This window comes from Pleurodeles waltl, unplaced genomic scaffold (genome assembly GCF_031143425.1).
Source record: "Pleurodeles waltl isolate 20211129_DDA unplaced genomic scaffold, aPleWal1.hap1.20221129 scaffold_70, whole genome shotgun sequence".
Classification (NCBI taxonomy): domain Eukaryota; kingdom Metazoa; phylum Chordata; class Amphibia; order Caudata; family Salamandridae; genus Pleurodeles; species Pleurodeles waltl.
Window position 1 is genome coordinate 2,858,723 of NW_027150391.1, and position 25,863 is coordinate 2,884,585.

The following is a 25,863-nucleotide window of genomic DNA, read 5'->3' on the forward strand; positions in this document are numbered from 1 at the left end:
CCGGCCCCTGTGCACTTCCGGCAGAAATCCTTTGTGCACAGCCAAGCCTGGTTCCACGGCACTCTAACCTGCATTGCACGACTTTCTAAGTTGGTCTCCGGCGACGAGGGACTCCTTTGTGCAACTTCGGCGAGCACCATTTCACGCATCCTTGTAGTGCCTGTTTCTGGCACTTCTTCAGGAGCTATCTGCTTCAGTGAGGGCTCTTTGTCTTGCTCGACGTCCCCTCTCTCTTCAGGTCCAATTTGCGACCTCCTGGTCCCTCCTGGGCCCCAGCAGCGTCCAAAAACGCCAAACACACGATTTGCGTGTAGCAAGGCTTGTTGGCGTCGTTCCGGCGGGAAAAAACTTCTGCACGACTCTCCCAAGCAAGAGAGATCCGTCCTCCAAAGGGGAAGTCTCTACACCTTTTCGTTCCTGCAGAAACCTCAGCTTCTTCTGTCAAGTCGAAGCTTCTTTGCACCCGCAGCTGGCATTTCCTGGGCATCTGCCCATCTACGACTTGCTTGTGACTTTTGGACTTGGTCCCCTTGTTCCACAGGTACCCTAGATTGGAAAACCACAGTTATTGCATTTCTGGTTTGTGTCTTTCCTGCATTATTCCTCTAACACAACTACTTTGTCCTTAGGGGAACTTTGGTGCACTTTGCACTCACTTTTCAGGGTCTTGGGGAGGGTTATTTTGCTAACTCTCACTATTTTCTAATAGTCCCAGCAACCCTCTACAAGGTCACATAGGTTTGGGGTCCATTCGTGGTTCGCATTCCACTTTTGGAGTATATGGTTTGTGTTGCCCCTATCCCTATGTTTCCCCATTGCATCCTATTGTAACTATACATTGTTTGCACTGTTTTCTAAGACTATACTGCATATTTTTGCTATTGTGTATATATATCTTGTGTATATTTCCTATCCTCTCACTGAGGGTACACTCTAAGATACTTTGGCATATTGTCATAAAAATAAAGTACCTTTATTTTTAGTATAACTGTGTATTGTGTTTTCTTATGATATTGTGCATATAACACTAAGTGGTACTGTAGTAGCTTCACACGTCTCCTAGTTCAGCCTAAGCTGCTCTGCTAAGCTACCATTATCTATCAGCCTAAGCTGCTAGACACCCTATACACTAATAAGGGATAACTGGGCCTGGTGCAAGGGGCAAGTACCCCTTGGTACTCACTACAAGCCAGTCCAGCCTCCTACATTGGTTGTGCAGTGGTGGGATAAGTGCTTGAGACTACTTACCACTCTTGTCATTGTACTTTTCATAAGAGAAAAATATACAAAACAAGGTCAGTGTATATACACATAGCCAAAACGTTTTGCATTTCCTCTTTTCACTCTTTTCTAAGTGCTGAAAAGTACTCCTAAACTTTCAAAAAGTTCTTAAAAGTTTAAAAAGTTTTTTTCTGTCTTTCCAAAAAGTTCTGAAAACTTTTGTCTCTTTCTCTATCACTTTAACTCTCTCTAAAAAATGTCCGGCACAGGCCAAAGTGTTGATCTGTCCAAACTTGCATATGACAACCTTAGCTGGAAAAGAGCAAGGAGTCTCTGTATAGAGAGAGGTTTGAGTGTAGGGAAGAATCCTTCCTTGGAACTGTTACTTAACATGCTTAGAGAACAGGATAAGGCCATAGGTGCCCCATCTGTTGAAAAAGTACCTAATAGTTCCCAATCTGATTCAGGGACTCCCCCAGGAAAAGATTCAGGAAAGAAACTTCCTAGCCTGCCCATTACTAGACAATCTAGCATAGATGGTAATGATGATGAGCCACACCAAATAAATAGTGTTGTCTCACATCATAGCAAAAGCATTTATTCTCACCATACTGGTAATAATGTTTCTGTAAACCAAGCTGTTAGGGTGGCTTCTGTAAGGGACAGGTCTCCTTCTGTTCATTCCCATCATAGCTCTGTTTCTAGAAATGTCCCTCCCACCAACCCTGATGACAGAATGTTAGAGAGGGAACTCAAGAAGTTGAGGGTGGAACAAACCAGACTGAAGCTTAAAAAGCAACAGCTGGATTTGGATAGACAGTCTTTTGAATTAGAGAAGGAAAGACAGAAGTTGGGTTTAGATACCCATGGTGGCAGCAGCAGTATTCCCCATAGTCATCCTGCAAAAGAGCATGATTCCAGGAATCTGCACAAGATAGTTCCCCCTTATAAGGAGGGGGATGACATTAACAAGTGGTTTGCTGCACTTGAGAGGGCCTGTGTTGTACAGGATGTCCCTCAAAGGCAGTGGGCTGCTATCCTATGGCTATCATTTAGTGGAAAAGGTAGGGATAGGCTCCTTACTGTGAAAGAAAATGATGCTAATAATTTCCAAGTTCTTAAGAATGCACTCCTGGATGGTTATGGCTTAACCACTGAACAGTACAGGATAAAGTTCAGAGAGACCAAAAAGGAGTCTTCACAAGACTGGGTTGATTTTATTGACCATTCAGTGAAGGCCTTGGAGGGGTGGTTACATGGCAGTAAAGTTACTGATTATGAAAGCCTGTATAACACAATCCTGAGAGAGCATATACTTAATAATTATGTGTCTGATTTGTTGCACCAGTACCTGGTAGACTCTGATCTGACCTCTCCCCAAGAATTGGGAAAGAAGGCAGACAAATGGGTCAGAACAAGGGCGAACAGAAAAGTTCATACAGGGGGTGACAAGGATGGCAATAAGAAGAAAGATGGTGAAAAATCTCAAGATAAGCATGGGGATAAGGGTAAAACCAAAGATCCCACTTCAAATGTTAAACACTCTTCAGAGGGTGGGGATAAAACAAATTCTTCCTCTTCTTCCCAACCTGCACACATTAAAAAGCCTTGGTGCTTTGTGTGTAAAAATAGAGGCCATAGGCCAGGGGATAAGTCCTGTCCAGGTAAACCCCCTGAGCCTACCACCACTAATACATCAAGCTCTAGTGCCCCTAGCAGTAGTGGTACTAGTGGTGGGACTGCTGGCAACAGTCAAGCAAAGGGTGTAGTTGGGTTCACTTATGGGTCCATAGTAGAAACTGGGGTAGTCAGTCCCAAGACAGTTTCTGTCACACCTAGTGGCACTGGCCTTGCCACATTGGCTGCTTGTCCCCTTACAATGGATAAGTACAGGCAGACAGTTTCAATAAATGGTGTTGAGGCCTTGGCCTACAGGGACACAGGTGCCAGTTTCACTTTGGTGACTGAAAACCTAGTGCCTCCTGAACAACACATCATTGGACAACAGTATAAGATTATTGATGTCCATAACTCCACTAAGTTTCTTCCCTTAGCTATAATTCAGTTTAGTTGGGGTGGAGTTACTGGCCCTAAGCAGGTGGTGGTATCACCTAGCTTACCTGTAGACTGTCTCTTAGGTAATGACCTAGAGGCCTCAGGTTGGGCTGATGTAGAGTTTTATGCCCATGCAGCCATGCTGGGCATCCCTGAGGAATTGTTCCCTCTCATTTCAAGTGAAATGAAAAAACAAAGGAGAGAAGGCCTGAAAACTCAGGATCCCTCTCCATCAACAGGTAAAAAGGGTATCACAGTATCCCCTAACCACCCTACCATTCAGGATACTATTCCTGTGGTGGGAGAAACCTCTCCAGGGGTGGCACCTGTTCCAAGGGAATCATCAGCTGGCAAAGCTGGACTCCCTGAGGTGGAAGTACCTCTCTGTGGGATAACTAACATTGGTGAGAAAAACAGCACCATTTTAGTTAACATGGAGAATCCCTCCAACCCTCCCAGAGAAACTTTAGTGCAGAAACCCTGCACTACCTCACAACACTTAGGACAGCATCCCTGCCCTAGTGTGGAGCTCATAGGACAGCATCCCTGCCCTGCTCCAACTCAAGAGAAACAGCATCCCTGTTCTCTCTTCCAGACAGATGGACAAAGTTTTTGCCCAGCTATGGCTTTTCTGAGACAGCATCCCTGTCTGGCATTTCCATCACTACAAATAGGTTCAGTGGACAATTCCCACTGCTCTAAACTAAAACTTACTGATAGAAACTCTGAAAATACATCTTCACATTGTAGCTTAGCTAAAAAACTTCAAACAGGGTGGTTTACATCCCCACAGGGAAGTAACCATATAGTGGATGATAAAGGGAGTAACCAGTCTATTGCAGAGCTACTCTCTACTTATCACCACTTAGACAATAAAGTCTCAACTGGCCAAGGTTAGCCTTATTGTCCTTCGTTTGGGGTGGGGTTGTGTGAGAAGGTAGCCTCTTTCTAGCCTTGTTACCCCCACTTTTGGCCTGTTTGTGAGTGTATGTCAGGGTGTTTGTCACTGTTTTCACTGTCTCACTGGGATCCTGATAGCCAGGCCTCAGTGCTCATAGTGAAAACACTATGTTTTCAGTATGGTTGTTATGTTTAACTGGGATCCTGCTGGTCAGGACCCCAGTGCTCATAGGTTTGTGGCCCATATGTATGTGTCACTGGGACCCTGTCACACAGGGCCCCAGTGCTCATAGGTGTGCATGTATATGTTCCCTGTGTGGTGCCTAACTGTCTCACTGAGGCTCTGCTAACCAGAACCTCAGTGGTTATGCTCTCTCATTACTTTCAAATTGTCACTAACAGGCTAGTGACCAATTTTACCAATTTACATTGGCTTACTGGAACACCCTTATAATTCCCTAGTATATGGTACTGAGGTACCCAGGGTATTGGGGTTCCAGGAGATCCCTATGGGCTGCAGCATTTCTTTTGCCACCCATAGGGAGCTCTGACAATTCTTACACAGGCCTGCCACTGCAGCCTGAGTGAAATAACGTCCACGTTATTTCCCAGCCATTTTACACTGCACTTAAGTAACTTATAAGTCACCTATATGTCTAACCTTTACCTGGTAAAGGTTAGGTGCAAAGTTACTTAGTGTGAGGGCACCCTGGCACTAGCCAAGGTGCCCCCACATTGTTCAGAGCCAATTCCCTGAACTTTGTGAGTGCGGGGACACCATTACACGCGTGCACTACATATAGGTCACTACCTATATGTAGCTTCACCATGGTAACTCCGAATATGGCCATGTAACATGTCTATGATCATGGAATTGCCCCCTCTATGCCATCCTGGCATAGTTGGCACAATCCCATGATCCCAGTGGTCTGTAGCACAGACCCTGGTACTGCCAAACTGCACTTCCTGGGGTTTCACTGCAGCTGCTGCTGCTGCCAACCCCTCAGACAGGCATCTGCCCTCCTGGGGTCCAGCCAGGCCTGGCCCAGGATGGCAGAACAAAGAACTTCCTCTGAGAGAGGGTGTGACACCCTCTCCCTTTGGAAAATGGTGTGAAGGCAGGGGAGGAGTAGCCTCCCCCAGCCTCTGGAAATGCTTTGTTGGGCACAGAGGTGCCCAATTCTGCATAAGCCAGTCTACACCGGTTCAGGGACCCCTTAGCCCCTGCTCTGGTGCGAAACTGGACAAAGGAAAGGGGAGTGACCACTCCCCTGACCTGCACCTCCCCTGGGAGGTGTCCAGAGCTCCTCCAGTGTGCTCCAGACCTCTGCCATCTTGGAAACAGAGGTGCTGCTGGCACACTGGACTGCTCTGAGTGGCCAGTGCCACCAGGTGACGTCAGAGACTCCTGCTGATAGGCTCCTTCAGGTGTTAGTAGCCTATCCTCTCTCCTAGGTAGCCAAACCCTCTTTTCTGGCTATTTAGGGTCTCTGTCTCTGGGGAAACTTCAGATAACGAATGCAAGAGCTCATCCGAGTTCCTCTGCATCTCTCTCTTCACCTTCTGATAAGGAATCGACTGCTGACCGCGCTGGAAGCCTGCAACCCTGCAACATAGTAGCAAAGACGACTACTGCAACTCTGTAACGCTGATCCTGCCGCCTTCTCGACTGTTTTCCTGCTTGTGCATGCTGTGGGGGTAGCCTGCCTCCTCTCTGCACCAGAAGCTCCGAAGAAATCTCCCGTGGGTCGACGGAATCTTCCCCCTGCAACCGCAGGCACCAAAAAGCTGCATTACTGGTCCCTTGGGTCTCCTCTCAGCATGACGAGAGAGGTCCCTCGAATCCAGAAACTCTGTCCAAGTGACCCCCACAGTCCAGTGACTCTTCAGTCCAAGTTTGGTGGAGGTAAGTCCTTGCCTCACCTCGCTGGGCTGCATTGCTGGGAACCGCGACTTTGCAGCTACTCCGGCCCCTGTGCACTTCCGGCGGAAATCCTTTGTGCACAGCCAAGCCTGGATCCTCGGCACTCTAACCTGCATTGCACGACTTTCTAAGTTGGTCTCCGGCGACGTGGGACTCCTTTGTGCAACTTCGGCGAGCACCGTTTCACGCATCCTCGTAGTGCCTGTTTCTGGCACTTCTCCGGGTGCTACCTGCTTCAGTGAGGGCTCTTTGTCTTGCTCGATGTCCCCTCTCTCTTCAGATCTAATTTGCGACCTCCTGGTTCCTCCTGGGCTCCAGCTGCGTCCAAAAACGCCAAACGCACGATTTGCAGCTAGCAAGGCTTGTTGGCGTTCTTTCGGCGGGAAAACACTTCTGCACGACTTTCCAAGGCGAGTGGAATCCCTCCACCAAAGGGGAAGTCTCTAGCCCTTTTCGTTCCTGCAGAAACCTCAGCTTCTTCTGCCCAGTCAAAGCTTCTTTACACCTGTAGCTGGCATTTCCTGGGCATCTGCCCATCTCCGACTTGCTTGTGACTTTTGGACTTGGTCCCCTTGTTCCACAGGTATCCTAGATTGGAAATCCACAGTTGTTGCATGGCTGGTTTGTGTCTTTCCTGCATTATTCCTCTAACACGACTTCTTTGTCCTTAGGGGAACTTTAGTGCACTTTGCACTCACTTTTCAGGGTCTTGGGGAGGGTTATTTTTCTAACTCTCACTATTTTCTAATAGTCCCAGCGACCCTCTACAAGGTCACATAGGTTTGGGGTCCATTCGTGGTTCGCATTCCACTTTTGGAGTATATGGTTTGTGTTGCCCCTATCCCTATGTTTCCCCATTGCATCCTATTGTAACTATACATTGTTTGCACTGTTTTCTAAGACTATACTGCATATTTTTGCTATTGTGTATATATATCTTGTGTATATTTCCTATCCTCTCACTGAGGGTACACTCTAAGATACTTTGGCATATTGTCATGAAAAGAAAGTACCTTTATTTTTAGTATAACTGTGTATTGTGTTTTCTTATGATATTGTGCATATGACACTAAGTGGTACTGTAGTAGCTTCACACGTCTCCTAGTTCAGCCTAAGCTGCTCTGCTAAGCTACCATTATCTATCAGCCTAAGCTGCTAGACACCCTATACACTAATAAGGGATAACTGGGCCTGGTGCAAGGGGCAAGTACCCCTTGGTACTCACTACAAGCCAGTCCAGCCTCCTACAGCATCCCTCCAACCCTCCCAGAGAAACTTTAGTGCAGAAACTCTGCACTGCCTCACAACACTTAGGACAGCATCCCTGCCCTAGTGTGGAGCTGATAGGACAGCATCCCTGCCCTGCTCCAACCCAAGAGAAACAGCATCCCTGTTCTCTCTTCCAGCCATATGGACAAAGTTTTTGCCCAGCTATGGCTTTTCTGAGACAGCATCCCTGTCTGGCATTTCCATCACTACAAATAGGTTCAGTGGACAATTTCCACTGCTCTAAACTAAAACTTACTGATAGAAACTCTGAAAATACATCTTCACATTGTTACTTAGCTAAAAAACTTCAAACAGGGTGGTTTACATCCCCACAGGGAAGTAACCATATAGTGGATGATAAAGGGAGTAACCAGTCTATTGCAGAGCTACTCTCTACTTATCACCACTTAGACAATAAAGTCTCAACTGGCCAAGGTTAGCCTTATTGTCCTTCGTTTGGGGGGGGGGGGGTTGTGTGAGAAAGTAGCCTCTTTCTAGCCTTGTTACCCCCACTTTTGGCCTGTTTGTGAGTGTATGTCAGGGTGTTTGTCACTGTTTTCACTGTCTCACTGGGATCCTGATAGCCAGGCCTCAGTGCTCATAGTGAAAACACTATGTTTTCAGTATGTTTGTTATGTGTCACTGGGATCCTGCTGGTCAGGACCCCAGTGCTCATAGGTTTGTGGCCTATATGTATGTGTCACTGGGACCCTGTCACACAGGGCCCCAGTGCTCATAGGTGTGCATGTGTATGTTCCCTGTGTGGTGCCTAACTGTCTCACTGAGGCTCTGCTAACCAGAACCTCAGTGGTTATGCTCTCTCATTACTTTCAAATTGTCACTAACAGGCTAGTGACCAATTTTACCAATTTACATTAGCTTACTGGAACACCCTTATAATTCCCTAGTATATGGTACTGAGGTACCCAGGGTATTGGGGTTCCAGGAGTTCCCTATGGGCTGCAGCATTTCTTTTGCCACCCATAGGGAGCTCTGACAATTCTTACACAGGCCTGCCACTGCAGCCTGAGTGAAATAACGTCCACGTTATTTCACAGCCATTTTACACTGCACTTAAGTAACTTATAAGTCACCTATATGTCTTACCTTTACCTGGTAAAGGTTAGGTGCAAAGTTACTTAGTGTGAGGGCACCCTGGCACTAGCCAAGGTGCCCCCACATTGTTCAGAGCCAATTCACTGAACTTTGTGAGTGCGGGGAAACCATTACACGCGTGCACTACATATAGGTCACTACCTATATGTAGCTTCACCATGGTAACTCCGAATATGGCCATGTAACATGTCTATGATCATGGAATTGCCCCTCTATGCCATCCTGGCATAGTTGGCACAATCCCATGATCCCAGTGGTCTGTAGCACAGACCCTGGTACTGCCAAACTGCCCTTCCTGGGGTTTCACTGCAGCTGCTGCTGCTGCCAACCCCTCAGACAGGCAGCTGCCCTCCTGGGGTCCAGCCAGGCCTGGCCCAGGATGGCAGAACAAAGAACTTCCTCTGAGAGAGGGTGTGACACCCTCTCCCTTTGGAAAATGGTTTGAAGGCAGGGGAGGAGTGTAGGAAAGTACCATCTTGCCTGGCATGTTACCCCCATTTTTCACTGTATATATGTTGTTTTAGTTGTATGTGTCACTGGGAATCTGGTAACCCAGGGCCCCAGTGCTCATAAGTGTGCCTGTATGTGTTACCTGTGTAGTGACTAACTGTCTCACTGAGGCTCTGCTAATCAGAACCTCAGTGGTTATGCTCTCTCATTTCTTTCCAAATTGTCACTGACAGGCTAGTGACCATTTTTACCAATTTACATTGGCTTACTGGAACACCCTTATAATCCCCTAGTATATGGTACTGAGGTACCCAGGGTATTGGGGTTCCAGGAGATCCCTATGGGCTGCAGCATTTCTTTTGCCACCCATAGGGAGCTCTGACAATTCTTACACAGGCCTGCCACTGCAGCCTGAGTGAAATAACGTCCACGTTATTTCACAGCCATTTTACACTGCACTTAAGTAACTTATAAGTCACCTATATGTCTAACCTTTACCTGGTAAAGGTTAGGTGCAAAGTTACTTAGTGTGAGGGCACCCTGGCACTAGCCAAGGTGCCCCCACATTGTTCAGAGCCAATTCACTGAACTTTGTGAGTGCGGGGACACCATTACACGCGTGCACTACATATAGGTCACTACCTATATGTAGCTTCACCATGGTAACTCCGAATATGGCCATGTAACATGTCTATGATCATGGAATTGCCCCCTCTATGCCATCCTGGCATTGTTGGTACAATTCCATAATCCCAGTGGTCTGTAGCACAGACCCTGGTACTGCCAGACTGCCCTTCCTGGGGTTTCTCTGCAGCTGCTGCTGCTGCCAACCCCTCAGACAGGCATCTGCCCTCCTGGGGTCCAGCCAGGCCTGGCCCAGGATGGCAGAACAAAGAACTTCCTCTGAGAGAGGGTGTGACACCCTCTCCCTTTGGAAAATGGTGTGAAGGCAGGGGAGGAGTAGCCTCCCCCAGCCTCTGGAAATGCTTTGTTGGGCACAGAGGTGCCCAATTCTGCATAACCCAGTCTACACCGGTTCAGGGACCCCTTAGCCCCTGCTCTGGCGCGAAACTGGACAAAGGAAAGGGGAGTGACCACTCCCCTGACCTGCACCTCCCCTGGGAGGTGTCCAGAGCTCCTCCAGTGTGCTCCAGACCTCTGCCATCTTGGAAACAGAGGTGCTGCTGGCACACTGGACTGCTCTGAGTGGCCAGTGCCACCAGGTGACGTCAGAGACTCCTTGTGATAGGCTCCTTCAGGTGTTAGTAGCCTTTCCTCTCTCCTAGGTAGCCAAACCCTCTTTTCTGGCTATTTAGGGTCTCTGTCTCTGGGGAAACTTTAGATAACGAATGCATGAGCTCAGCCGAGTTCCTCTGCATCTCCCTCTTCACCTTCTGATAAGGAATCGACCGCTGACCGCGCTGGAAGCCTGCAAACCTGCAACATAGTAGCAAAGACGACTACTGCAACTCTGTAACGCTGATCCTGCCGCCTTCTCGACTGTTTTCCTGCTTGTGCATGCTGTGGGGGTAGTCTGCCTCCTCTCTGCACCAGAAGCTCCGAAGAAATCTCCCGTGGGTCGACGGAATCTTCCCCCTGCAACCGCAGGCACCAAAAAGCTGCATCTCCGGTCCCTTGGGTCTCCTCTCAGCGCGACGAGCGAGGTCCCTCGAATCCAGCGACACCGTCCAAGTGACCCCCACAGTCCAGTGACTCTTCAGCCCAAGTTTGGTGGAGGTAAGTCCTTGCCTCACCTCGCTGGGCTGCATTGCTGGGAACCGCGACTTTGCAAGCTTCTCCGGCCCCTGTGCACTTCCGGCGGAAATCCTGTGTGCACAGCCAAGCCTGGGTCCACGGCACTCTAACCTGCATTGCACGACTTTCTAAGTTGGTCTCCGGCGACGTGGGACTCCTTTGTGCAACTTCGGCGAGCACCGTTTCACGCATCCTCGTAGTGCCTGTTTCTGGCACTTCTCCGGGTGCTACCTGCTTCAGTGAGGGCTCTTTGTCTTGCTCGACGTCCCCTCTCTCTGCAGGTCCAATTTGCGACCTCCTGGTCCCTCCTGGACCCTAGCAGCGTCCAAAAACGCCAAACGCACGATTTGCTTGTAGCAAGGCTTGTTGGCGTCCATCCGGCGGGAAAACACTTCTGCACGACTCTGCAAGGCGTGGGGGATCCATCCTCCAAAGGGGAAGTCTCTAGCCCTTGTCGTTCCTGCAGTATTCACAGTTCTTCAGCCTAGTAAGAGCTTCTTTGCACCAACCGCTGGCATTTCTTGGGCATCTGCCCATCTCCGAGCTGCTTGTGACTTTTGGACTTGGTCCCCTTGCTCCACAGGTACCTTCAGACAGGAATCCATCGTTGTTGCATTGCTGATTTGTGTTTTCCTTGCATTCTCCCTCTAACACGACTATTTTGTCCTTAGGGGAACTTTGGTGCACTTTGCACTCACTTTTCAGGGTCTTGGGGAGGGTTATTTTTCTAACTCTCACTATTTTCTAATAGTCCCAGCGACCCTCTACAAGGTCACATAGGTTTGGGGTCCATTCGTGGTTCGCATTCCACTTCTGGAGTATATGGTTTGTGTTGCCCCTATCCCTATGTTTCCCCATTGCATCCTATTGTAACTATACATTGTTTGCACTGTTTTCTAAGACTATACTGCATATTTTTGCTATTGTGTATATATATCTTGTGTATATTTCCTATCCTCTCACTGAGGGTACACTCTAAGATACTTTGGCATATTGTCATAAAAATAAAGTACCTTTATTTTTAGTATAACTGTGTATTGTGTTTTCTTATGATATTGTGCATATGACACTAAGTGGTACTGTAGTAGCTTCACACGTCTCCTAGTTCAGCCTGAGCTGCTTTGCTAAGCTACCATTATCTATCAGCCTAAGCTGCTAGACACCCTATACACTAATAAGGGATAACTGGGCCTGGTGCAAGGTGCAAGTACCCCTTGGTACTCACTACAAGCCAGTCCAGCCTCCTACAAGGAGTAGCCTCCCCCAGCCTCTGGAAATGCTTTGTTGGGCACAGAGGTGCCCAATTCTGCATAAGCCAGTCTACACCGGTTCAGGGACCCCTTAGCCCCTGCTCTGGCGCGAAACTGGACAAAGGAAAGGGAGTGACCACTCCCCTGACCTGCACCTCCCCTGGGAGGTGTCCAGAGCTCCTCCAGTGTGCTCCAGACCTCTGCCATCTTGGAAACAGAGGTGCTGCTGGCACACTGGACTGCTCTGAGTGGCCAGTGCCACCAGGTGACGTCAGAGACTCCTGCTGATAGGCTCCTTCAGGTGTTAGTAGCCTTTCCTCTCTCCTAGGTAGCCAAACCCTCTTTTCTGGCTATTTAGGGTCTCTGTCTCTGGGGAAACTTTAGATAACGAATGCATGAGCTCAGCCGAGTTCCTCTGCATCTCTGTCTTCACCTTCTGATAAGGAATCGACCGCTGACCGCGCTGGAAGCCTGCAAACCTTCAACATAGTAGCCAAGACGACTACTGCAACTCTGTAACGCTGATCCTGCCGCCTTCTCGACTGTTTTCCTGCTTGTGCATGCTGTGGGGGTAGCCTGCCTCCTCTCTGCACCAGAAGTTCCGAAGAAATCTCCCGTGGGTCGACGGAATCTTCCCCCTGCAACCGCAGGCACCAAAAAGCTGCATTACCGGTCCCTTGGGTCTCCTCTCAGCACGACGAGCGAGGTCCCTCGAATCCAGCGATGCTGTCCAAGTGACCCCCACAGTCCAGTGACTCTTCAGCCCAAGTTTGGTGGAGGTAAGTCCTTGCCTCACCTCGCTGGGCTGCATTGCTGGGAACCGCGACTTTGCAGCTACTCCGGCCCCTGTGCACTTCCGGCGGAAATCCTTTGTGCACAGCCAAGCCTGGGTCCACGGCACTCTAACCTGCATTGCACGACTTTCTAAGTTGGTCTCCGGCGACGTGGGACTCCTTTGTGCAACTTCGGCAAGCACCGTTTCACGCATCCTTGTAGTGCCTGTTTCTGGCACTTCTCTGGGTGCTACCTGCTTCTGTGAGGGCTCTTTGTCTTGCTCGACGTCCCCTCTCTCTTCAGGTCCAATTTACGACCTCCTGGTCCCTCCTGGGCCCCAGCAGCGTCCAAAAACGCCAAACGCACGATTTGCATGTAGCAAGGCTTGTTGGCGTCCTTCTGGCGGGAAAATACTTCTGCACGACTCTCCAAAGCGAGTGGGATCCGTCCACCAAAGGGGAAGTCTCTAGCCCTTTTCGTTCCTGCAGAAACCTCAGCTTCTTCTGTCCAGTCAAAGCTTCTTTGCACCCGCAGCTGGCATTTCCTGGGCATCTGCCCATCTACAACTTGCTTGTGACTTTTGGACTTGGTCCCCTTGTTCCACAGGTACCCTAGATTGGAAATCCACAGTTGTTGCATTTCTGGTTTGTGTCTTTCCTGCATTAATCCTCTAACACGACTACTTTGTCCTTAGGGGAACTTTGGTGCACTTTGCACTCACTTTTCAGGGTCTTGGGGAGGGTTATTTTGCTAACTCTCACTATTTTCTAATAGTCCCAGCGACCCTCTACAAGGTCACATAGGTTTGGGGTCCATTCGTGGTTCGCATTCCACTTTTGGAGTATATGGTTTGTGTTGCCCCTATCCCTATGTTTCCCCATTGCATCCTATTGTAACTATACATTGTTTGCACTGTTTTCTAAGACTATACTGCATATTTTTGCTATTGTGTATATATATCTTGTGTATATTTCCTATCCTCTCACTGAGGGTACACTCTAAGATACTTTGGCATATTGTCATAAAAATAAAGTACCTTTATTTTTAGTATAACTGTGTATTGTGTTTTCTTATGATATTGTGCATATGACACTAAGTGGTACTGTAGTAGCTTCACACGTCTCCTAGTTCAGCCTAAGCTGCTCTGCTAAGCTACCATTATCTATCAGCTTAAGCTGCTAGACACCCTATACACTAATAAGGGATAACTGGGCCTGGTGCAAGGTGCAAGTACCCCTTGGTACTCACTACAAGCCAGTCCAGCCTCCTACAATATGTATATCTGTGTATATATATATAATCAGCTCACTTTATGGGTGTAGTGAACTTGTAAGTTACACCACACTTTACCATTAGCAGCTTATAGCTATTAGCCACCAGGGGTCAGTACTAACCAAAAACACCGATTTGTCTTCTATCCCTGTCCCACAGAGTTTATAAGCAGCCCATGATTTACCACTGTTTCATGTCATTTTCCAAGTATTTTAGAGATAAATTGTTTTTGAAAGAACAGTAAGTTGAGATTGAAATTTAGAGAGCATCTTCTGAGTTTTGGTTAACACATCAGTAAGCATTTTGGCTATCACTAAAGTCAACACTGGTCTCAATCGTGATAAGCAGGTGTAATGACAACTATATTTTACTTCATGAGTAAGTGCATCTTTTTCATTAAGTTGGGCAACTTAAAAGAATCATCTCCCCGTCGGGGAATTGAACCCCGGTCTCCCGCGTGACAGGCGGGGATACTGACCACTATACTAACGAGGACTTAATGGCAGTAGTTTAACAGTCCTCACCTCTTTGAGGATAGGGAATGCCCATGACAAATTCAGCTAATTGGAATAGGCAGCTCTACTGCTTTTGCTTAGGGAAATTCATCTTTTTTCATAAACAGGGAGAACACAGAATGATCTTCCAAAAACAATCAGTTTTATCAAGAAAGTTTTTTAATTAAATTAATCTATCTATATTTATATCTGTATATATATATATATATATAATCAGCTCACTTTACCATTAGCAGCTTATAGCTATTAGCCACCAGGGGTCAGTACTAACCAAAAACACTGATTTGTCTTCTATCCCTGTCCCACAGAGTTTATAAGCAGCCCATGTTTTACCACTGTTTCATGTCATTTTCCAAGTATTTTAGAGATAAATTGTTTTTGAAAGAACAGTAAGTTGAGATTGAAATTTAGAGAGCATCTTCTGAGTTTCGGTTAACACATCAGTAAGCATTTTGGCTATCACTAAAGTGAACACTGGTCTCAATCGTGATAAGTAGGTGTAATGACAACTATATTTTACTTCATGAGTAAGTGCATCTTTTTCATTAAGTTGGGCAACTTAAAAGAATCATCTCCCCGTCGGGAAATTGAACCCCGGTCTCCCGCGTGACAGGCGGGGATACTGACCACTATACTAACGAGGACTTAATGGCAGTAGTTTAACAGTCCTCACCTCTTTGAGGATAGGGAATGCCCATGAGCAATTCAGCTAATTGGAATAGGCAGCTCTAATGCTTTTGCTTAGGGAAATTAATCTTTTTTCATAAACAGGGAGAACACAGAATGATCTTCCAAAAACAATCAGTTTTATCAAGAAAGTTTTTTAATTAAATTAATCTATCTATATTTATATCTGTATATATATATATATATATATATATATATATATATATATTTAATCAGCTCACTTTACCATTAGCAGCTTATAGCTATTAGCCACCAGGGGTCAGTACTAACCAAAAACACCGATTTGTCTTCTATCCCTGTCCCACAGAGTTTATAAGCAGCCCATGATTTACCACTGTTTCATGTCATTTTCCAAGTATTTTAGAGATAAATTGTTTTTGAAAGAACAGTAAGTTGAGATTGAAATTTAGAGAGCATCTTCTGAGTTTCGGTTAACACATCAGTAAGCATTTTGGCTATCACTAAAGTCAACACTGGTCTCAATCGTGATAAGCAGGTGTAATGACAACTATATTTTACTTCATGAGTAAGTGCATCTTTTTCATTAAGTTGGGCAACTTAAAAGAATCATCTCCCCGTCGGGGAATTGAACCCCGGTCTCCCGCGTGACAGGCGGGGATACTGACCACTATACTAACGAGGACTTAATGGCAGTAGTTTAACAGTCCTCACCTCTTTGAGGATAGGGAATGCCCATGACAAATTCAGCTAATTGGAATAGGCAGCTCTACTGCTTTTGCTTAGGGAAATTCATCTTTTTTCATAAACAGGGAGAACACAGAATGATCTTCCAAAAACAATCAGTTTTATCAAGAAAGTTTTTTAATTAAATTAATCTATCTATATTTATATCTGTATATATATATATATATATAATCAGCTCACTTTACCATTAGCAGCTTATAGCTATTAGCCACCAGGGGTCAGTACTAACCAAAAACACCGATTTGTCTTCTATCCCTGTCCCACAGAGTTTATAAGCAGCCCATGTTTTACCACTGTTTCATGTCATTTTCCAAGTATTTTAGAGATAAATTGTTTTTGAAAGAACAGTAAGTTGAGATTGAAATTTAGAGAGCATCTTCTGAGTTTCGGTTAACACATCAGTAAGCATTTTGGCTATCACTAAAGTCAACACTGGTCTCAATCGTGATAAGCAGGTGTAATGACAACTATATTTTACTTCATGAGTAAGTGCATCTTTTTCATTAAGTTGGGCAACTTAAAAGAATCATCTCCCCGTCGGGAAATTGAACCCCGGTCTCCCGCGTGACAGGCGGGGATACTGACCACTATACTAACGAGGACTTAAAGGCAGTAGTTTAACAGTCCTCACCTCTTTGAGGATAGGGAATGCCCATGAGCAATTCAGCTAATTGGAATAGGCAGCTCTAATGCTTTTGCTTAGGGAAATTAATCTTTTTTCATAAAGAGGGAGAACACAGAATGATCTTCCAAAAACAATCAGTTTTATCAAGAAAGTTTTTAAATTAAATTAATCTATCTATATTTATATCTGTATATATATATATATATATATATATATATATATATTTATATATATTTAATCAGCTCACTTTACCATTAGCAGCTTATAGCTATTAGCCACCAGGGGTCAGTACTAACCAAAAACACCGATTTGTCTTCTATCCCTGTCCCACAGAGTTTATAAGCAGCCCATGATTTACCACTGTTTCATGTCATTTTCCAAGTATTTTAGAGATAAATTGTTTTTGAAAGAACAGTAAGTTGAGATTGAAATTTAGAGAGCATCTTCTGAGTTTCAGTTAACACATCAGTAAGCATTTTGGCTATCACTAAAGTCAACGCTGGTCTCAATCGTGATAAGCAGGTGTAATGACAACTATATTTTACTTCATGAGTAAGTGCATCTTTTTCATTAAGTTGGGCAACTTAAAAGAATCATCTCCCCGTCGGGGAATTGAACCCCGGTCTCCCGCGTGACAGGCGGGGATACTGACCACTATACTAACAAGGACTTAATGGCAGTAGTTTAACAGTCCTCACCTCTTTGAGGATAGGGAATGCCCATGAGCAATTCAGCTAATTGGAATAGGCAGCTCTACTGCTTTTGCTTAGGGAAATTAATCTTTTTTCATAAACAGGGAGAACACAGAATGATCTTCCAAAAACAATCAGTTTTATCAAGAAAGTTTTTTAATTAAATTAATCTATCTATATTTATATCTGTATATATATATATATATATATATTTATATATATTTAATCAGCTCACTTTACCATTAGCAGCTTATAGCTATTAGCCACCAGGGGTCAGTACTAACCAAAAACACCGATTTGTCTTCTATCCCTGTCCCACAGAGTTTATAAGCAGCCCATGATTTACCACTGTTTCATGTCATTTTCCAAGTATTTTAGAGATAAATTGTTTTTGAAAGAACAGTAAGTTGAGATTGAAATTTAGAGAGCATCTTCTGAGTTTCGGTTAACACATCAGTAAGCATTTTGGCTATCACTAAAGTCAACACTGGTCTCAATCGTGATAAGCAGGTGTAATGACAACTATATTTTACTTTATGAGTAAGTGCATCTTTTTCATTAAGTTGGGCAACTTAAAAGAATCATCTCCCCGTCGGGGAATTGAACCCCGGTCTCCCGCGTGACAGGCGGGGATACTGACCACTATACTAACGAGGACTTAATGGCAGTAGTTTAACAGTCCTCACCTCTTTGAGGATAGGGAATGCCCATGAGCAATTCAGCTAATTGGAATAGGCAGCTCTACTGCTTTTGCTTAGGGAAATTAATCTTTTTTCATAAACAGGGAGAACACAGAATGATCTTCCAAAAACAATCAGTTTTATCAAGAAAGTTTTTTAATTAAATTAATCTATCTATATTTATATCTGTATATATATATATATATATATATATATTTATATATATTTAATCAGCTCACTTTACCATTAGCAGCTTATAGCTATTAGCCACCAGGGGTCAGTACTAACCAAAAACACCGATTTGTCTTCTATCCCTGTCCCACAGAGTTTATAAGCAGCCCATGATTTACCACTGTTTCATGTCATTTTCCAAGTATTTTAGAGATAAATTGTTTTTGAAAGAACAGTAAGTTGAGATTGAAATTTAGAGAGCATCTTCTGAGTTTCGGTTAACACATCAGTAAGCATTTTGGCTATCACTAAAGTCAACACTGGTCTCAATCGTGATAAGCAGGTGCAATGACAACTATATTTTACTTCATGAGTAAGTGCATCTTTTTCATTAAGTTGGGCAACTTAAAAGAATCATTTCCCCGTCGGGGAATTGAACCCCGGTCTCCCGCGTGACAGGCGGGGATACTGACCACTATACTAACGAGGACTTAATGGCAGTAGTTTAACAGTCCTCACCTCTTTGAGGATAGGGAATGCCCATGACAAATTCAGCTAATTGGAATAGGCAGCTCTACTGCTTTTGCTTAGGGAAATTCATCTTTTTTCATAAACAGGGAGAACACAGAATGATCTTCCAAAAACAATCAGTTTTATCAAGAAAGTTTTTTAATTAAATTAATCTATCTATATTTATATCTGTATATATATATATATATATAATCAGCTCACTTTACCATTAGCAGCTTATAGCTATTAGCCACCAGGGGTCAGTACTAACCAAAAACACCGATTTGTCTTCTATCCCTGTCCCACAGAGTTTATAAGCAGCCCATGTTTTACCACTGTTTCATGTCATTTTCCAAGTATTTTAGAGATAAATTGTTTTTGAAAGAACAGTAAGTTGAGATTGAAATTGAGAGAGCATCTTCTGAGTTTCGGTTAACACATCAGTAAGCATTTTGGCTATCACTAAAGTCAACACTGGTCTCAATCGTGATAAGCAGGTGTAATGACAACTATATTTTACTTCATGAGTAAGTGCATCTTTTTCATTAAGTTGGGCAACTTAAAAGAATCATCTCCCCGTCGGGAAATTGAACCCCGGTCTCCCGCGTGACAGGCGGGGATACTGACCACTATACTAACGAGGACTTAATGGCAGTAGTTTAACAGTCCTCACCTCTTTGAGGATAGGGAATGCCCATGAGCAATTCAGCTAATTGGAATAGGCAGCTCTAATGCTTTTGCTTAGGGAAATTAATCTTTTTTCATAAACAGGGAGAACACAGAATGATCTTCCAAAAACAATCAGTTTTATCAAGAAAGTTTTTTAATTAAATTAATCTATCTATATTTATATCTGTATATATATATATATATATATATATATATATTTAATCAGCTCACTTTACCATTAGCAGCTTATAGCTATTAGCCACCAGGGGTCAGTACTAACCAAAAACACCGATTTGTCTTCTATCCCTGTCCCACAGAGTTTATAAGCAGCCCATGATTTACCACTGTTTCATGTCATTTTCCAAGTATTTTAGAGATAAATTGTTTTTGAAAGAACAGTAAGTTGAGATTGAAATTTAGAGAGCATCTTCTGAGTTTCGGTTAACACATCAGTAAGCATTTTGGCTATCACTAAAGTCAACACTGGTCTCAATCGTGATAAGCAGGTGTAATGACAACTATATTTTACTTCATGAGTAAGTGCATCTTTTTCATTAAGTTGGGCAACTTAAAAGAATCATCTCCCCGTCGGGGAATTGAACCCCGGTCTCCCGCGTGACAGGCGGGGATACTGACCACTATACTAACGAGGACTTAATGGCAGTAGTTTAACAGTCCTCACCTCTTTGAGGATAGGGAATGCCCATGAGCAATTCAGCTAATTGGAATAGGCAGCTCTACTGCTTTTGCTTAGGGAAATTCATCTTTTTTCATAAACAGGGAGAACACAGAATGATCTTCCAAAAACAATCAGTTTTATCAAGAAAGTTTTTTAATTAAATTAATCTATCTATATTTATATCTGTATATATATATATATATATAATCAGCTCACTTTACCATTAGCAGCTTATAGCTATTAGCCACCAGGGGTCAGTACTAACCAAAAACACCGATGTGTCTTCTATCCCTGTCCCACAGAGTTTATAAGCAGCCCATGTTTTACCACTGTTTCATGTCATTTTCCAAGTATTTTAGAGATAAATTGTTTTTGAAAGAACAGTAAGTTGAGATTGAAATTTAGAGAGCATCTTCTGAGTTTCGGTTAACACATCAGTAAGCATTTTGGCTATCACTAAAGTCAACACTGGTCTCAATCGTGATAAGCAGGTGTAATGACAACTATATTTTACTTCATGAGTAAGTGCATCTTTTTCATTAAGTTGGGCAACTTAAAAGAATCATCTCCCCGTCGGGAAATTGAACCCCGGTCTCCCGCGTGACAGGCGGGGATACTGACCACTATACTAACGAGGACTTAATGGCAGTAGTTTAACAGTCCTCACCTCTTTGAGGATAGGGAATGCCCATGAGCAATTCAGCTAATTGGAATAGGCAGCTCTAATGCTTTTGCTTAGGGAAATTAATCTTTTTTCATAAACAGGGAGAACACAGAATGATCTTCCAAAAACAATCAGTTTTATCAAGAAAGTTTTTAAATTAAATTAATCTATCTATATTTATATCTGTATATATATATATATATATATATATATATATTTAATCAGCTCACTTTACCATTAGCAGCTTATAGCTATTAGCCACCAGGGGTCAGTACTAACCAAAAACACCGATTTGTCTTCTATCCCTGTCCCACAGAGTTTATAAGCAGCCCATGATTTACCACTGTTTCATGTCATTTTCCAAGTATTTTAGAGATAAATTGTTTTTGAAAGAACAGTAAGTTGAGATTGAAATTTAGAGAGCATCTTCTGAGTTTCGGTTAACACATCAGTAAGCATTTTGGCTATCACTAAAGTCAACACTGGTCTCAATCCTTATAAGCAGGTGTAATGACAACTATATTTTACTTCATGAGTAAGTGCATCTTTTTCATTAAGTTGGGCAACTTAAAAGAATCATCTCCCCGTCGGGGAATTGAACCCCGGTCTCCCGCGTGACAGGCGGGGATACTGACCACTATACTAACGAGGACTTAATGGCAGTAGTTTAACAGTCCTCACCTCTTTGAGGATAGGGAATGCCCATGAGCAATTCAGCTAATTGGAATAGGCAGCTCTACTGCTTTTGCTTAGGGAAATTCATCTTTTTTCATAAACAGGGAGAACACAGAATGATCTTCCAAAAACAATCAGTTTTATCAAGAAAGTTTTTTAATTAAATTAATCTATCTATATTTATATCTGTATATATATATATATATATAATCAGCTCACTTTACCATTAGCAGCTTATAGCTATTAGCCACCAGGGGTCAGTACTAACCAAAAACACCGATGTGTCTTCTATCCCTGTCCCACAGAGTTTATAAGCAGCCCATGTTTTACCACTGTTTCATGTCATTTTCCAAGTATTTTAGAGATAAATTGTTTTTGAAAGAACAGTAAGTTGAGATTGAAATTTAGAGAGCATCTTCTGAGTTTCGGTTAACACATCAGTAAGCATTTTGGCTATCACTAAAGTCAACACTGGTCTCAATCGTGATAAGCAGGTGTAATGACAACTATATTTTACTTCATGAGTAAGTGCATCTTTTTCATTAAGTTGGGCAACTTAAAAGAATCATCTCCCCGTCGGGAAATTGAACCCCTGTCTCGCGCGTGACAGGCGGGGATACTGACCACTATACTAACGAGGACTTAATGGCAGTAGTTTAACAGTCCTCACCTCTTTGAGGATAGGGAATGCCCATGAGCAATTCAGCTAATTGGAATAGGCAGCTCTAATGCTTTTGCTTAGGGAAATTAATCTTTTTTCATAAACAGGGAGAACACAGAATGATCTTCCAAAAACAATCAGTTTTATCAAGAAAGTTTTTAAATTAAATTAATCTATCTATATTTATATCTGTATATATATATATATATATATATATTTATATATATTTAATCAGCTCACTTTACCATTAGCAGCTTATAGCTATTAGCCACCAGGGGTCAGTACTAACCAAAAACACCGATTTGTCTTCTATCCCTGTCCCACAGAGTTTATAAGCAGCCCATGATTTACCACTGTTTCATGTCATTTTCCAAGTATTTTAGAGATAAATTGTTTTTGAAAGAACAGTAAGTTGAGATTGAAATTTAGAGAGCATCTTCTGAGTTTCAGTTAACACATCAGTAAGCATTTTGGCTATCACTAAAGTCAACGCTGGTCTCAATCGTGATAAGCAGGTGTAATGACAACTATATTTTACTTCATGAGTAAGTGCATCTTTTTCATTAAGTTGGGCAACTTAAAAGTATCATCTCCCCGTCGGGGAATTGAACCCCGGTCTCCCGCGTGACAGGCGGGGATACTGACCACTATACTAACGAGGACTTAATGGCAGTAGTTTAACAGTCCTCACCTCTTTGAGGATAGGGAATGCCCATGACAAATTCAGCTAACTGGAATAGGCAGCTCTACTGCTTTTGCTTAGGGAAATTCATCTTTTTTCATAAACAGGGAGAACACAGAATGATCTTCCAAAAACAATCAGTTTTATCAAGAAAGTTTTTTAATTAAATTAATCTATCTATATTTATATCTGTATATATATATATATATATAATCAGCTCACTTTACCATTAGCAGCTTATAGCTATTAGCCACCAGGGGTCAGTACTAACCAAAAACACCGATGTGTCTTCTATCCCTGTCCGACAGAGTTTATAAGCAGCCCATGTTTTACCACTGTTTCATGTCATTTTCCAAGTATTTTAGAGATAAATTGTTTTTGAAAGAACAGTAAGTTGAGATTGAAATTTAGAGAGCATCTTCTGAGTTTCGGTTAACACATCAGTAAGCATTTTGGCTATCACTAAAGTCAACACTGGTCTCAATCGTGATAAGCAGGTGTAATGACAACTATATTTTACTTCATGAGTAAGTGCATCTTTTTCATTAAGTTGGGCAACTTAAAAGAATCATCTCCCCGTCGGGAAATTGAACCCCGGTCTCCCGCGTGACAGGCGGGGATACTGACCACTATACTAACGAGGACTTAATGGCAGTAGTTTAACAGTCCTCACCTCTTTGAGGATAGGGAATGCCCATGAGCAATTCAGCTAATTGGAATAGGCAGCTCTAATGCTTTTGCTTAGGGAAATTAATCTTTTTTCATAAACAGGGAGAACACAGAATGATCTTCCAAAAACAATCAGTTTTATCAAGAAAGTTTTTAAATTAAATTAATCTATCTATATTTATATCTGTATATATATATATATATATATATATATATATTTAATCAGCTCACTTTACCATTAGCAGCTTATAGCTATTAGCCACCAGGGGTCAGTACTAACCAAAAACACCGATTTGTCTTCTATCCCTGTCCCACAGAGTTTATAAGCAGCCCATGATTTACCACTGTTTCATGTCATTTTCCAAGTATTTTAGAGATAAATTGTTTTTGAAAGAACAGTAAGTTGAGATTGAAATTTAGAGAGCATCTTCTGAGTTTCGGTTAACACATCAGTAAGCATTTTGGCTATCACTAAAGTCAACACTGGTCTCAATCGTGATAAGCAGGTGTAATGACAACTATATTTTACTTCATGAGTAAGTGCATCTTTTTCATTAAGTTGGGCAACTTAAAAGAATCATCTCCCCGTCGGGGAATTGAACCCCGGTCTCCCGCGTGACAGGCGGGGATACTGACCACTATACTAACGAGGACTTAATGGCAGTAGTTTAACAGTCCTCACCTCTTTGAGGATAGGGAATGCCCATGAGCAATTCAGCTAATTGGAATAGGCAGCTCTACTGCTTTTGCTTAGGGAAATTCATCTTTTTTCATAAACAGGGAGAACACAGAATGATCTTCCAAAAACAATCAGTTTTATCAAGAAAGTTTTTTAATTAAATTAATCTATCTATATTTATATCTGTATATATATATATATATATAATCAGCTCACTTTACCATTAGCAGCTTATAGCTATTAGCCACCAGGGGTCAGTACTAACCAAAAACACCGATGTGTCTTCTATCCCTGTCCCACAGAGTTTATAAGCAGCCCATGTTTTACCACTGTTTCATGTCATTTTCCAAGTATTTTAGAGATAAATTGTTTTTGAAAGAACAGTAAGTTGAGATTGAAATTTAGAGAGCATCTTCTGAGTTTCGGTTAACACATCAGTAAGCATTTTGGCTATCACTAAAGTCAACACTGGTCTCAATCGTGATAAGCAGGTGTAATGACAACTATATTTTACTTCATGAGTAAGTGCATCTTTTTCATTAAGTTGGGCAACTTAAAAGAATCATCTCCCCGTCGGGAAATTGAACCCCGGTCTCGCACGTGACAGGCGGGGATACTGACCACTATACTAACGAGGACTTAATGGCAGTAGTTTAACAGTCCTCACCTCTTTGAGGATAGGGAATGCCCATGAGCAATTCAGCTAATTGGAATAGGCAGCTCTAATGCTTTTGCTTAGGGAAATTAATCTTTTTTCATAAACAGGGAGAACACAGAATGATCTTCCAAAAACAATCAGTTTTATCAAGAAAGTTTTTAAATTAAATTAATCTATCTATATTTATATCTGTATATATATATATATATATATATATATTTATATATATTTAATCAGCTCACTTTACCATTAGCAGCTTATAGCTATTAGCCACCAGGGGTCAGTACTAACCAAAAACACCGATTTGTCTTCTATCCCTGTCCCACAGAGTTTATAAGCAGCCCATGATTTACCACTGTTTCATGTCATTTTCCAAGTATTTTAGAGATAAATTGTTTTTGAAAGAACAGTAAGTTGAGATTGAAATTTAGAGAGCATCTTCTGAGTTTCAGTTAACACATCAGTAAGCATTTTGGCTATCACTAAAGTCAACGCTGGTCTCAATCGTGATAAGCAGGTGTAATGACAACTATATTTTACTTCATGAGTAAGTGCATCTTTTTCATTAAGTTGGGCAACTTAAAAGTATCATCTCCCCGTCGGGGAATTGAACCCCGGTCTCCCGCGTGACAGGCGGGGATACTGACCACTATACTAACGAGGACTTAATGGCAGTAGTTTAACAGTCCTCACCTCTTTGAGGATAGGGAATGCCCATGACAAATTCAGCTAACTGGAATAGGCAGCTCTACTGCTTTTGCTTAGGGAAATTCATCTTTTTTCATAAACAGGGAGAACACAGAATGATCTTCCAAAAACAATCAGTTTTATCAAGAAAGTTTTTTAATTAAATTAATCTATCTATATTTATGTCTGTATATATATATATATATATATATATAATCAGCTCACTTTACCATTAGCAGCTTATAGCTATTAGCCACCAGGGGTCAGTACTCACCAAAAACACCGATTTGTCTTCTATCCCTGTCCCACAGAGTTTATAAGCAGCCCCCATGATTTACCACTGTTTCATGTCATTTTCCAAGTATTTTAGAGATAAATTGTTTTTGAAAGAACAGTAAGTTGAGATTGAAATTTAGAGAGCATCTTCTGAGTTTCGGTTAACACATCAGTAAGCATTTTGGCTATCACTAAAGTCAACACTGGTCTCAATCGTGATAAGCAGGTGTAATGACAACTATATTTTACTTCATGAGTAAGTGCATCTTTTTCATTAAGTTGGGCAACTTAAA

General features: G+C 42.8%; 15 non-coding genes across 15 annotated transcripts; all 15 read right to left on the bottom strand.

Moving 5' to 3' along the window:
- Positions 1-14,409: 14,409 nt before the first annotated feature.
- On the bottom strand, positions 14,410-14,481 carry TRNAD-GUC (transfer RNA aspartic acid (anticodon GUC)). The gene has a single exon. It is a non-coding gene; the product is annotated as a tRNA-Asp (tRNA).
- A 592-nt stretch (positions 14,482-15,073) lies between these two features.
- On the bottom strand, positions 15,074-15,145 carry TRNAD-GUC (transfer RNA aspartic acid (anticodon GUC)). The gene has a single exon. It is a non-coding gene; the product is annotated as a tRNA-Asp (tRNA).
- Positions 15,146-15,759: 614 nt separating this feature from the next.
- Positions 15,760-15,831, bottom strand: TRNAD-GUC (transfer RNA aspartic acid (anticodon GUC)). Its single transcript has one exon. It is a non-coding gene; the product is annotated as a tRNA-Asp (tRNA).
- A 592-nt stretch (positions 15,832-16,423) lies between these two features.
- Positions 16,424-16,495, bottom strand: TRNAD-GUC (transfer RNA aspartic acid (anticodon GUC)). Its single transcript has one exon. It is a non-coding gene; the product is annotated as a tRNA-Asp (tRNA).
- Positions 16,496-17,115: 620 nt separating this feature from the next.
- On the bottom strand, positions 17,116-17,187 carry TRNAD-GUC (transfer RNA aspartic acid (anticodon GUC)). Its single transcript has one exon. It is a non-coding gene; the product is annotated as a tRNA-Asp (tRNA).
- A 608-nt stretch (positions 17,188-17,795) lies between these two features.
- Positions 17,796-17,867, bottom strand: TRNAD-GUC (transfer RNA aspartic acid (anticodon GUC)). The gene has a single exon. It is a non-coding gene; the product is annotated as a tRNA-Asp (tRNA).
- A 612-nt stretch (positions 17,868-18,479) lies between these two features.
- On the bottom strand, positions 18,480-18,551 carry TRNAD-GUC (transfer RNA aspartic acid (anticodon GUC)). The gene has a single exon. It is a non-coding gene; the product is annotated as a tRNA-Asp (tRNA).
- Positions 18,552-19,143: 592 nt separating this feature from the next.
- Positions 19,144-19,215, bottom strand: TRNAD-GUC (transfer RNA aspartic acid (anticodon GUC)). The gene has a single exon. It is a non-coding gene; the product is annotated as a tRNA-Asp (tRNA).
- A 606-nt stretch (positions 19,216-19,821) lies between these two features.
- TRNAD-GUC (transfer RNA aspartic acid (anticodon GUC)) lies at positions 19,822-19,893 on the bottom strand. The gene has a single exon. It is a non-coding gene; the product is annotated as a tRNA-Asp (tRNA).
- A 592-nt stretch (positions 19,894-20,485) lies between these two features.
- Positions 20,486-20,557, bottom strand: TRNAD-GUC (transfer RNA aspartic acid (anticodon GUC)). Its single transcript has one exon. It is a non-coding gene; the product is annotated as a tRNA-Asp (tRNA).
- A 606-nt stretch (positions 20,558-21,163) lies between these two features.
- On the bottom strand, positions 21,164-21,235 carry TRNAD-GUC (transfer RNA aspartic acid (anticodon GUC)). The gene has a single exon. It is a non-coding gene; the product is annotated as a tRNA-Asp (tRNA).
- A 1,274-nt stretch (positions 21,236-22,509) lies between these two features.
- TRNAD-GUC (transfer RNA aspartic acid (anticodon GUC)) lies at positions 22,510-22,581 on the bottom strand. Its single transcript has one exon. It is a non-coding gene; the product is annotated as a tRNA-Asp (tRNA).
- Positions 22,582-23,173: 592 nt separating this feature from the next.
- TRNAD-GUC (transfer RNA aspartic acid (anticodon GUC)) lies at positions 23,174-23,245 on the bottom strand. The gene has a single exon. It is a non-coding gene; the product is annotated as a tRNA-Asp (tRNA).
- Positions 23,246-23,851: 606 nt separating this feature from the next.
- Positions 23,852-23,923, bottom strand: TRNAD-GUC (transfer RNA aspartic acid (anticodon GUC)). Its single transcript has one exon. It is a non-coding gene; the product is annotated as a tRNA-Asp (tRNA).
- Positions 23,924-25,199: 1,276 nt separating this feature from the next.
- On the bottom strand, positions 25,200-25,271 carry TRNAD-GUC (transfer RNA aspartic acid (anticodon GUC)). Its single transcript has one exon. It is a non-coding gene; the product is annotated as a tRNA-Asp (tRNA).
- Between the last annotated feature and the right edge of the window lie 592 nt (positions 25,272-25,863).